The following is a 15,126-nucleotide window of genomic DNA, read 5'->3' as shown; positions in this document are numbered from 1 at the left end:
TTTTACCTTGTCAGCTCAGGGATTCAATCTTGCAACCTTTCGGTTACTAGTCCAACGCTCTAACCACTAGGCCACCTGCCGCCCGTCTTCAACGGAGCCAATCAATAGTTTTTATTAAACGTAGACAGAGATCATTATCTAAAGGCCATTCTACAGCAGCACATGATGAGACAGTATTTCAACCAGCTGCTCTTTGTCTGTGTTACCACTTCAACATGTGAAGGTTAAAACACAGATAACAGCTCACACACACTCCCTCCCCACTCGCTCCAAAAATCAAACCTCTTTTTCAGAGACTGACAACACACATTGGGTCAGAGTCAGGCACAGACGACACTACAAAGACACATCATCCATATGGATATCATTGTCTGTAAAAAAAAAACATCCACTTACTGATAGAAAAGGAGTGACAAATGCAGAGGCTACAAAAACACCAGCACACACTCAAGAACAGAGAAATACAATTATAGACAGAGGATCACACAGATAAACAGACAGGTAGGCAGAGTACACACACACACACACACACACACACACACACACACACACACACACACACAGAGAGACAGGTAGGGAGAGTACACACACACACACACAGAGACAGGTAGGGAGAGTACACACACACACAGTCAGGTAGGGAGAGTACACACACACACACACACAGTCAGGTAGCAGGTAGGGAGAGTACACACACACAAGTTGAAAAATGTAGGTGCACACAAAGACATTTAGGAGCACAAGGAAGAAATGTGAGATATTAAAGCTAGAATCCTTCCTTTTTCTAGGCGCACTGGTGCTCCTAAATAAAAATTCCAGGTCACAGAGACAAATGTTTATGCAAGTAACATGTTGGCATTGTAGAACCCTGCAGGGAGAAACACACATCCTTCCAGACCCTTCCTGCCTCTCACCTCCTCAATGGCCTCCAATTAAATCCCTGGTAAGGCTTCCATACCCAATAACCCTTCCCCCATATACACTACACACATTACACACACAGCCCCAGTCACACACAGCCCCAGTCACACACAGACCCAGTCACAAACGTACCCAGTCACACACAGACCCAGTCACACACAGACCCAGTCACACACAGCCCCAGTCACACACAGCCCCAGTCACACACAGACCCAGTCACACACAGACCCAGTCACACACAGACCCAGTCACACACAGCCCCAGTCACACACAGACCCAGTCACACACGTACCCAGTCACACACGTACCCAGTTACACACAGCCCCAGTCACACACGTACCCAGTCACACACAGACCCAGTCACACACATACCCAGTCACACACAGACCCAGTCACACACAGCCCCAGTCACACACATCCCCAGTCACACACAGACCCAGTCACACACAGACCCAGTCACACACAGACCCAGTCACACACAGCCCCAGTCACACAAAGCCCCAGTCACACACAGACCCAGTCACACACGTACCCAGTCACACACAGCCCCAGTCACACACAGACCCAGTCACACACAGACCCAGTCACACACAGACCCAGTCACACACAGACCCAGTCACACACGTACCCAGTCACACACGGACCCAGTCACACACAGACCCAGTCACACACGTACCCAGTCACACACGTACCCAGTCACACACAGACCCAGTCACACACAGACCCAGTCACACACAGACCCAGTCACACAAAGCCCCAGTCACACACAGCCCCAGTCACACACAGACCCAGTCACACACAGACCCAGTCACACACAGACCCAGTCACACACAGACCCAGTCACACACGTACCCAGTCACACACGGACCCAGTCACACACAGACCCAGTCACACATGGACCCAGTCACACATGGACCCAGTCACACACAGACCCAGTCACACACAGACCCAGTCACACACGTACCCAGTCACACACAGCCCCAGTCAAACACAGACCCAGTCACACACAGACCCAGTCACACACAGACCCAGTCACACACAGACCCAGTCACACACAGCCCCAGTCACACACAGACCCAGTCACACACGTACCCAGTCACACACGTACCCAGTTACACACAGCCCCAGTCACACACGTACCCAGTCACACACAGACCCAGTCACACACGTACCCAGTCACACACAGACCCAGTCACACACAGACCCAGTCACACACAGACCCAGTCACACACAAACCCAGTCACACACAGCCCTAGTCACACACAGACCCAGTCACACACAGACCCAGTCACACACAGACCCAGTCACACACAGACCCAGTCACACACAGCCCCAGTAACACAGACCCAGTCACACACAGCCCCAGTCACACACAGCCCCAGTCACACACAGACCCAGTCACACACGGACCCAGTCACACACAGACCCAGTCACACACGTACCCAGTCACACACGGACCCAGTCACACACAGACCCAGTCACACATGGACCCAGTCACACACAGCCCCAGTCACACACAGACCCAGTCACACACAGACCCAGTCACACACAGCCCCAGTCACACACGGACCCAGTCACACACAGACCCAGTCACACACAGACCCAGTCACACACAGACCCAGTCACACACGTACCCAGTCACACACGGACCCAGTCACACATGGACCCAGTCACACATGGACCCAGTCACACAAGGACCCAGTCACACACAGACCCAGTCACACACAGACCCAGTCACACACGTACCCAGTCACACACGGACCCAGTCACACACAAACCCAGTCACACATGGACCCAGTCACACATGGACCCAGTCACACACAGACCCAGTCACACACAGACCCAGTCACACACGTACCCAGTCACACACAGCCCCAGTCACACACAGACCCAGTCACACACAGACCCAGTCACACACAGACCCAGTCACACACAGACCCAGTCGCACACAGCCCCAGTCACACACAGCCCCAGTCACACACAGCCCCAGTCACACACGGACCCAGTCACACACAGACCCAGTCACACACAGACCCAGTCACACACAGCCCCAGTCACACACGGACCCAGTCACACACAGACCCAGTCACACACAGACCCAGTCACACACAGACCCAGTCACACACGTACCCAGTCACACACGGACCCAGTCACACATGGACCCAGTCACACAAGGACCCAGTCACACAAGGACCCAGTCACACACAGACCCAGTCACACACAGACCCAGTCACACACGTACCCAGTCACACAAAGCCCCAGTCACACACAGACCCAGTCACACACGGACCCAGTCACACACAGACCCAGTCACACACGGACCCAGTCACACACGGACCCAGTCACACACGGACCCAGTCACACACAGCCCCAGTCACACACAGACCCAGTCACACACAGACCCAGTCACACACAGCCCCAGTCACACACGGACCCAGTCACACACAGACCCAGTCACACACAGACCCAGTCACACACAGACCCAGTCACACACGTACCCAGTCACACACGGACCCAGTCACACATGGACCCAGTCACACATGGACCCAGTCACACAAGGACCCAGTCACACACAGACCCAGTCACACACAGACCCAGTCACACACGTACCCAGTCACACACGGACCCAGTCACACACAAACCCAGTCACACATGTACCCAGTCACACATGGACCCAGTCACACACAGACCCAGTCACACACAGACCCAGTCACACACGTACCCAGTCACACACAGCCCCAGTCACACACAGACCCAGTCACACACAGACCCAGTCACACACAGACCCAGTCACACACAGACCCAGTCACACACAGACCCAGTCACACACAGACCCAGTCACACACAGCCCCAGTCACACACGGACCCAGTCACACACAGACCCAGTCACACACAGACCCAGTCACACACAGCCCCAGTCACACACGGACCCAGTCACACACAGACCCAGTCACACACAGACCCAGTCACACACAGACCCAGTCACACACGTACCCAGTCACACACGGACCCAGTCACACATGGACCCAGTCACACATGGACCCAGTCACACAAGGACCCAGTCACACACAGACCCAGTCACACACAGACCCAGTCACACACGTACCCAGTCACACAAAGCCCCAGTCACACACAGACCCAGTCACACACGGACCCAGTCACACACAGACCCAGTCACACACGGACCCAGTCACACACGGACCCAGTCACACACGGACCCAGTCACACACAGACCCAGTCACACACAGACCCAGTCACACACAGACCCAGTCACACACGTACCCAGTCACACACATACCCAGTCACACACAGACCCAGTCACACACAAACCCAGTCACACACAGACCCAGTCACACACAGACCCAGTCACACACAGACCCAGTCACACACGGACCCAGTCACACACACAGACCCAGTCACACACAGACCCAGTCACACACGTACCCAGTCACACACAGCCCCAGTCACACACAGACCCAGTCACGCACAGACCCAGTCACACACAGACCCAGTCACACACAGACCCAGTCACACACAGACCCAGTCACACACGGACCCAGTCACACACAGACCCAGTCACACACAGACCCAGTCACACACAGACCCAGTCACACACAGACCCAGTCACACACGGACCCAGTCACACACAGACCCAGTCACACACGGACCCAGTCACACACGGACCCAGTCACACACGGACCCAGTCACACACAGACCCAGTCACACACAGACCCAGTCACACACAGACCCAGTCACACACGTACCCAGTCACACACATACCCAGTCACACACAGACCCAGTCACACACAAACCCAGTCACACACAGACCCAGTCACACACAGACCCAGTCACACACAGACCCAGTCACACACGGACCCAGTCACACACACAGACCCAGTCACACACAGACCCAGTCACACACGTACCCAGTCACACACAGCCCCAGTCACACACAGACCCAGTCACGCACAGACCCAGTCACACACAGACCCAGTCACACACAGACCCAGTCACACACGTACCCAGTCACACACAGCCCCAGCCACACACAGACCCAGTCACACACAGACCCAGTCACACACAGACCCAGTCACACACGGACCCAGTCACACACAGACCCAGTCACACACAGACCCAGTCACACACAGACCCAGTCACACACAGACCCAGTCACACACGGACCCAGTCACACACAGACCCAGTCACACACGGACCCAGTCACACACGGACCCAGTCACACACGGACCCAGTCACACACAGACCCAGTCACACACAGACCCAGTCACACACAGACCCAGTCACACACGTACCCAGTCACACACAGACCCAGTCACACACAGACCCAGTCACACACAAACCCAGTCACACACAGACCCAGTCACACACAGACCCAGTCACACACAGACCCAGTCACACACGGACCCAGTCACACACACAGACCCAGTCACACACAGACCCAGTCACACACGTACCCAGTCACACACAGCCCCAGTCACACACAGACCCAGTCACGCACAGACCCAGTCACACACAGACCCAGTCACACACAGACCCAGTCACACACGTACCCAGTCACACACAGCCCCAGTCACACACAGACCCAGTCACACACAGACCCAGTCACACACAGACCCAGTCGCACACAGCCCCAGTCACACACAGCCCCAGTCACACACAGCCCCAGTCACACACGGACCCAGTCACACACGTACCCAGTCACACACAGACCCAGTCACACACGTACCCAGTCACACACAGACCCAGTCACACACAGACCCAGTCACACACAGCCCCAGTCACACACAGCCCCAGTCACACACAGCCCCAGTCACACACAGACCCAGTCACACACAGACCCAGTCACACACAGCCCCAGTCACACACAGCCCCAGTCACACACAGACCCAGTCACACACAGACCCAGTCACACATGGACCCAGTCACACATGGACCCAGTCACACACAGACCCAGTCACACACAGACCCAGTCACACACGTAACCAGTCACACACAGCCCCAGTCAAACACAGACCCAGTCACACACAGACCCAGTCACACACAGACCCAGTCACACACAGACCCAGTCACACACAGCCCCAGTCACACACAGACCCAGTCACACACGTACCCAGTCACACACGTACCCAGTTACACACAGCCCCAGTCACACACGTACCCAGTCACACACAGACCCAGTCACACACGTACCCAGTCACACACAGACCCAGTCACACACAGACCCAGTCACACACAGACCCAGTCACACACAGACCCAGTCACACACAGCCCTAGTCACACACAGACCCAGTCACACACAGACCCAGTCACACACAGACCCAGTCACACACAGACCCAGTCACACACAGCCCCAGTAACACAGACCCAGTCACACACAGCCCCAGTCACACACAGCCCCAGTCACACACAGACCCAGTCACACACAGACCCAGTCACACACGTACCCAGTCAAACACGGACCCAGTCACACACAGACCCAGTCACACATGGACCCAGTCACACATGGACCCAGTCACACACAGACCCAGTCACACACAGACCCAGTCACACACGTACCCAGTCACACACAGCCCCAGTCACACACAGACCCAGTCACACACAGACCCAGTCACACACAGACCCAGTCACACACAGACCCAGTCGCACACAGCCCCAGTCACACACAGCCCCAGTCACACACAGCCCCAGTCACACACGTACCCAGTCACACACCGACCCAGTCACACACAGACCCAGTCACACACAGCCCCAGTCACACACGGACCCAGTCACACACAGACCCAGTCACACACAGACCCAGTCACACACGTACCCAGTCACACACGGACCCAGTCACACATGGACCCAGTCACACATGGACCCAGTCACACATGGACCCAGTCACACACAGACCCAGTCACACACAGACCCAGTCACACACGTACCCAGTCACACAAAGCCCCAGTCACACACAGACCCAGTCACACACGGACCCAGTCACACACAGACCCAGTCACACACGGACCCAGTCACACACGGACCCAGTCACACACGGACCCAGTCACACACAGACCCAGTCACACACAGACCCAGTCACACACAGACCCAGTCACACACGTACCCAGTCACACACGTACCCAGTCACACACAGACCCAGTCACACACAAACCCAGTCACACACAGACCCAGTCACACACAGACCCAGTCACACACAGACCCAGTCACACACGGACCCAGTCACACACACAGACCCAGTCACACACAGACCCAGTCACACACGTACCCAGTCACACACAGCCCCAGTCACACACAGACCTAGTCACGCACAGACCCAGTCACACACAGACCCAGTCACACACAGCCCCAGTCACACACAGACCCAGTCACACACGTACCCAGTCACACACGTACCCAGTTACACACAGCCCCAGTCACACACGTACCCAGTCACACACAGACCCAGTCACACACGCACCCAGTCACACACAGACCCAGTCACACACAGACCCAGTCACACACAGACCCAGTCACACACAGCCCCAGTCACACACGGACCCAGTCACACACAGACCCAGTCACACACGTACCCAGTCACACCCAGACCCAGTCACACACAGACCCAGTCACACACAGACCCAGTCACACACGTACCCAGTCACACACAGACCCAGTCACACACAGACCCAGTCACACACAGACCCAGTCACACACAGACCCAGTCACACACAGACCCAGTCACACACAGACCGAATCTCCACCATAGGCTAACTTATATTATCTTTACATCAAAAGCACAAACGCAGGAAAAACGTTGTTGCCGATGTTTCGGTAGCCTACATTCTGCCATTTACAGTAAAGTTAGCTAGAGTAGGTCTACTGTAGAGGCTAAGTGAATCTCTGACCCGTGACTCTGGCTACTGTAACCTTGCTATCCTACACATTCTACCTGCTGCTGCCTTTTAAACAATTACACTGCTGTGATTAATGAGGCAACCCCCATCCTCGATTATGATTGAATTATCTGTGATGTTATATACATTCTATTGCCCCTGACCAGTCCAGGAGTTACTGTCCCGGGAGGCTAGTGTTCACGCTAACGCTAACACAACCAGGCTTTTAGAGAGGGATTGAGTTCAACCAGGCCTGGAATCAAAGCACCACCGATGGGTTTGGTTTCAGTGGTGGGGGCGGTGGGGATTGGAGGGGGGCGATGGGTCTGGGACGTGGAAGGGGGGGGTGTACAGACAGCTCTCGGAGTGAGTGGCGGTAAATAGATTTCCCTGGGTTGTGTCATCCTGTCGGTCAGGCTAAAGTGTTGCGTCTCTGTTAAACAATTAGAACTGTGCCCATTTGCAACCCTCAGATCAATCTTACTGGAGGGCGCCTGGCAGCCAGACCCACTTTGAAGGGCCCCCCGGGGGTGGCCAGGGACGCTCCCGACCAGAAAGAAACCCAAAGGGTCAGCCGGCCCATTCCCCTTAGGTAATCCACACATCCATCTTTTCTCCAACGATGACAGATATGGAGATTTAATCATGTTCTGGACCTCTTGTTGCTTTTTCCCAAGGCTAATGTGAAGTTAAAGATGAGTGATTCTGTGAGTGGTTCCTTCTGAGGCTCCATATAGAGGAGGTGGGGGTTACAATGGATGGACACACCCTGTACTATCAATCAGGGACAAGTTTAAGAGGAGATAAAACACACACACACATTCATGCACGCGAGCACACACACAAAAACCCACACACATAAGACACATGTAAGCCTACACTCACATACGTTGAGACTCTATCACACGCCAAACACACGGTCAGGATCAAGCTAAGACAGGCGAAGCAGGAGATTAGAGATGTAACAACAGGGCTAGATTGGAGAATAACAGTGTAAACTAGCTGCCTGACCAGCACCTCTGTAGACAGACCTGAATGTGGGGCAGATCTGTAATGTCTTACCGCCTCTGAAAGCGTGGGCTAAAACGCTCCTGGAATACTAAGTGGAACAGCAATGAATATTCAGATCTCATTTCTCAATAATGTGCTCCAAAAACACTTTCACAGCTCGCCCGCCGCAACACTCACACACACCCAAGCATGCATGCACGTGGGCGGGTACACACACACACACACAAAGTCATTATACCAACAGACAGATGTAAACACACATACTAACATTATCTCTCACAGACAGTGGAGAAACTCAATGTCACACAGCAGCCCATGCATATATTAGCTAGCAGAGACACATTAGTTGGGAACGAGCAACACAGACAAACTGAGATTGGTTGAATGTTTGCTCCCTGGATGGATGGAAATGTCTTTGTGGGTAAGTTTGTTGAGCTAGCTACTTTTTGAGCTACTTTCTGAGTCTGTATGTCACAGTGAGAAAGAGTTGGACTCTGTGAGTAAGTTACACTCTTGAGTGAGTTAGTTTGTCAAACAGAGAGCGAGAAAGATATATCACTAGCCACTTTAAACAATGCTACCTAATATAATGTTTACACACCCTACATTATTAATCTCATATGTACAGTGCCTTGCGAAAGTATTCGGCCCCCTTGAACTTTGCGACCTTTTGCCACATTTCAGGCTTCAAACATAAAGATATAAAACTGTATTTTTTTGTGAAGAATCAACAACAAGTTGGACACAATCATGAAGTGGAACGACATTTATTGGATATTTCAAACTTTTTTAACAAATCAAAAACTGAAAAATTGGGCGTGCAAAATTATTCAGCCCCTTTACTTTCAGTGCAGCAAACTCTCTCCAGAAGTTCAGTGAGGATCTCTGAATGATCCAATGTTGACCTAAATGAGTAATGATGATAAATACAATCCACCTGTGTGTAATCAAGTCTCCGTATAAATGCACCTGCACTGTGATAGTCTCAGAGGTCCGTTAATAGCGCAGAGAGCATCATGAAGAACAAGGAACACACCAGGCAGGTCCGAGATACTGTTGTGAAGAAGTTTAAAGCCGGATTTGGATACAAAAAGATTTCCCAAGCTTTAAACATCCCAAGGAGCACTGTGCAAGCGATAATATTGAAATGGAAGGAGTATCAGACCACTGCAAATCTACCAAGACCTGGCCGTCCCTCTAAACTTTCAGCTCATACAAGGAGAAGACTGATCAGAGATGCAGCCAAGAGGCCCATGATCACTCTGGATGAACTGCAGAGATCTACAGCTGAGGTGGGAGACTCTGTCCATAGGACAACAATCAGTCGTATATTGCACAAATCTGGCCTTTATGAAAGAGTGGCAAGAAAAAAGCCATTTCTTAAAGATATCCATAAAAAGTGTCGTTTAAAGTTTGCCACAAGCCACCTGGGAGACACACCAAACATGTGGAAGAAGGTGCTCTGGTCAGATGAAACCAAAATTGAACTTTTTGGCAACAATGCAAAACGTTATGTTTGGCGTAAAAGCAACACAGCTGAACACACCATCCCCACTGTCAAACATGGTGGTGGCAGCATCATGGTTTGGGCCTGCTTTTCTTCAGCTGGGACAGGGAAGATGGTTAAAATTGATGGGAAGATGGATGGAGCCAAATACAGGACCATTCTGGAAGAAAACCTGATGGAGTCTGCAAAAGACCTGAGACTGGGACGGAGATTTGTCTTCCAACAAGACAATGATCCAAAACATAAAGCAAAATCTACAATGGAATGGTTCAAAAATAAACATATCCAGGTGTTAGAATGGCCAAGTCAAAGTCCAGACCTGAATCCAATCGAGAATCTGTTGAAAGAACTGAAAACTGCTGTTCACAAATGCTCTCCATCCTACCTCACTGAGCTCGAGCTGTTTTGCAAGGAGGAATGGGAAAAAATTTCAGTCTCTCGATGTGCAAAACTGATAGAGACATACCCCAAGCGACTTACAGCTGTAATCGCAGCAAAAGGTGGCGCTACAAAGTATTAACTTAAGGGGGCTGAATAATTTTGCACGCCCAATTTTTCAGTTTTTGATTTGTTAAAAAAGTTTGAAATATCCAATAAATGTCGTTCCACTTCATGATTGTGTCCCACTTGTTTTTGATTCTTCACAAAAAAATACAGTTTTCTATCTTTATGTTTGAAGCCTGAAATGTGGCAAAAGGTCACAAAGTTCAAGGGGGCCGAATACTTTCGCAAGGCACTGTATATGTATATACTGTACTCTATATCATCTACTGCATCTTTATGTAATACATGTATCACTAGCCACTTTAACTATGCCACTTTGTTTACATACTCATCTCATATGTATATACTGCACTCAATACCATCTACTGTATCTTGCCTATGCCGCTCTGTACCATCACTCATTCATATATCTTTATGTACATATTCTTTATCCCCTTACACTTGTGTCTATAAGGTAGTAGTTTTGGAATTGTTAGCTAGATTACTTGTTGGTTATTACTGCATTGTCGGAACTAGAAGCACAAGCATTTCGCTACACTCGCATTAACATCTGCTAACCATGTGTATGTGACAAATCAAATTGGATTTGATTAGATTTTTATTGAAAGAGAATGAGTTTGTCTTTGTGAGCATGTTCGTTCTGAGGTATGCAGGTGGACCAGCTGGGGTCAGACCGTGTTGTAGGGAGAATATGTGGTGGATTATGATTTGTCATTAAAGAAACAAAGGCTGTAGAGAACATGTGGTCGCTGTGTTGGAGTCTGGTTACCAGATTGGAATCACTTGATTCGCTGCCACAGAGGAAAAAACTGTGGGGAGACGTTTTTCAGGGAGTCGAGAAAACATTTCCCCATACGAGATCCCCAATAAAAAGGTTTCCACCCACGTCCCTGTTTTCGCATGCATGTCCGATTCACTATAGGGATGGAAACACACACACACACACACAATGACAAACACTTGCATGGCATGCACTAACTCACTACCTACACATTATACACACCAAGGATCACATTGAGACATACACACACAAATACACGCACACTGCCAAACACACACACACACACACACACACACACACACACACACACACACACACACACACACACACACACACACACACACACACACAAACACACACACACACACATACACACACACACACACACACACACACACACACACACACACACACACACACACACACACACACACACACACAAACACACACACACACACACTCACACACACACAAGATGTAGACCAAAGATTCTGGATCTCATAAACTTTAAAAACATTCATTTACAGCCTGTGGTCGGCACAAAGCTGGACATCCTCCCAAAACTCTGACCGCCACCCCTCAACCCCACACACACCCCTTTCTTCACCCTGAGGGGTGAAGGGATTACAGCGCATATGATTTACCAGGGGGATTGTTCATGGTGAAAGTAGGAATCTCTCCTTCCCTCTGCAATCTTCCTACAGAAGCCTCAGCCTTGATCAAGGGCAATGGCCCAAGTGGCTTTTCACAGAGAATATCATAACAGATCTATCATAACACATTATCATATCAGATCTATCCTAACACATCTATAATAGTATCATAACACATTATCATAACACATTATCATAATACATCTATCATAACACATCTATCATAACACATCTATCATAACATATCTATCATAATATCATAACACATTATCATAACACATTATCATAACACATTATCACAATACATCTATTATAACACATCTATCATAATATCATAACACATCTATCATAATATCATAACACATCTATCATAATAGATCTATCATAACACATCTATCATAATAGATCTATCATAACACATTATCATATCAGATCTATCCTAACACATCTATAATAGTATCATAACACATTATCATAACACATTATCATAATACATCTATCATAACACATCTATCATAACACATCTATCATAACATATCTATCATAATATCATAACACATTATCATAACACATTATCATAACACATTATCACAATACATCTATTATAACACATCTATCATAATATCATAACACATCTATCATAATATCATAACACATCTATCATAATAGATCTATCATAACACATCTATCATAATAGATCTATCATAACACATCTATCATAATAGATCTATCATAACACATCTATCATAATACATCTATCATAACACATCTATCATCATATCATAACACATCTATCATAATACATCTATCATAATATCCTAACACATCTATCATAATATCATAACACATCTATCATAACACATCTATCATAATAGATCTATCATAACACATTATCATATCAGATCTATCCTAACACATCTATAATAGTATCATAACACATTATCATAACACATTATCATAATACATCTATCATAACACATCTATCATAACACATCTATCATAACATATCTATCATAATATCATAACACATTATCATAACACATTATCATAACACATTATCACAATACATCTATCATAATACATCTATCATAATATCATAACACATCTATCATAATATCATAACACATCTATCATAATAGATCTATCATAACACATCTATCATAACACATCTATCATAACACATATATCATAATACATATATCATAACACATCTATCATAACACATCTATCATAACACATCTATCATAATACATCTATCATAACACATCTATCATAATACATCTATCATAACATATCTATCATAACACATCTATCATAATATCCTAACACATCTATCATAACACATCTATCATAACACATCTATCACAACACATCTATCATAACACATCTATCACAACACATCTATCATAATACATCTATCATAACATATCTATCATAACACATCTATCATAACACATCTATCATAATAGATCTATCATAACACATTATCATATCAGATCTATCCTAACACATCTATAATAGTATCATAACACACTATCATAACACATCTATCATAACACATCTATCATAACACATCTATCATAATACATCTATCATAACACATCTATCATAACATCATAACACATTTATCATAATATCATAACACATCTATCATAACACATCTTTCATAACACATCTATCATAATATCATAATATAGAGATGATATAGAGGTGTGTGATATAGAGAGAGGGACAGCCACAGATGACTGTCTGGATGGGGGTGATATAGAGATAGGGTCAGCCACAGATGCCTGTCTGGATGGGGGTGCTATAGAGAGAGGGACAGCCACAGATGACTGTCTGGATGGGGGTGATATAGAAGGACAGCCACAGATGACTGTCTGGATGGGGGTGATATAGAGAGAGGGTCAGTCACAGATGACTGTCTGGATGGGGTGATATAGAGAGAGGGTCAGCCACCGATGACTGTCTGGATTACAGGGGATGAAACTAGATTTCTGAAAACTGCTACTGAGTATTAGGGGAGAAATCCAATCACTCTGGTGCCTTTCTCTTCAATCCACACACACACTTTTTCAGACAGGCATTCTCTAACTAAAACACACACACACTCAGACACATGCACACATTCTACACAACACACAAAATAACCTGCACACGCAGACATTTTTCCCTCACGCGCATGCACAAGCATGACTACGCATGCACAAGCATGACTACGCATGCACACACACTCACAATGTCTTCAGCTATGGAGGACCAACTTAATTTAAGTATTAGAGAATGGAGAACAGTTGTGAGACATGCTTTATTGACGAGCCAAAGGCAACATAATTATTATATCTCACTATTTCCAGTAAGATGATCACCCCAGAGCTACACACAGGGATATGAATCTGTGTGTACATGTGTGTGTATGTACTGTATGTGTGTGTGTGTGCATGAGAGAGAAAGAGAGAGAAAGAGAGAGTGAGAGAGTGAGTAAGAGAAAGAGAGAGAGAGAAAGAGAGAGAGAGAGAGAGAGAGAGAGAGAGAGAGAGAGAGAGAAAGAGAATCAGCTTAACTAACACAACTCTGACATAGGTTTGGCTCGCAGGACAACTGGTTTCACAGCAGCTCTAGATCCATTAATCTCCCCTTTCTCCCCAGACCAGATTAATCAAGCCATCATAAATAGCCAGTCTGAATCCCCCAGTCACTGTCCTAACCAGAAAGAGGTATTCTCTTTTCCCAGGGATGGAAATCAGTGATAAAATCAACAACACAAAAAGGCACTTAACCCGCCACCCAAAACACAGCAGTAAAACCAGAGGTAAGAATCATCTATCACAGATCACAGGGGAAAGGGAAGGTCACAGCCAT

General features: G+C 48.0%; 1 protein-coding gene across 1 annotated transcript in view; it reads right to left on the bottom strand.

Annotated features, from left to right (window-relative positions):
• The window catches only part of LOC139382349 (ephrin type-A receptor 4), a 134,999-nt gene that overhangs the window by 20,044 nt on the left and 99,829 nt on the right, over window positions 1-15,126 (bottom strand). The window lies entirely within an intron of this gene.

Source organism: Oncorhynchus clarkii, chromosome 24 (genome assembly GCF_045791955.1).
Source record: "Oncorhynchus clarkii lewisi isolate Uvic-CL-2024 chromosome 24, UVic_Ocla_1.0, whole genome shotgun sequence".
Taxonomy (NCBI): Eukaryota; Metazoa; Chordata; class Actinopteri; order Salmoniformes; family Salmonidae; genus Oncorhynchus; species Oncorhynchus clarkii.
This window is presented reverse-complemented; position numbering and strand designations above follow the sequence as displayed.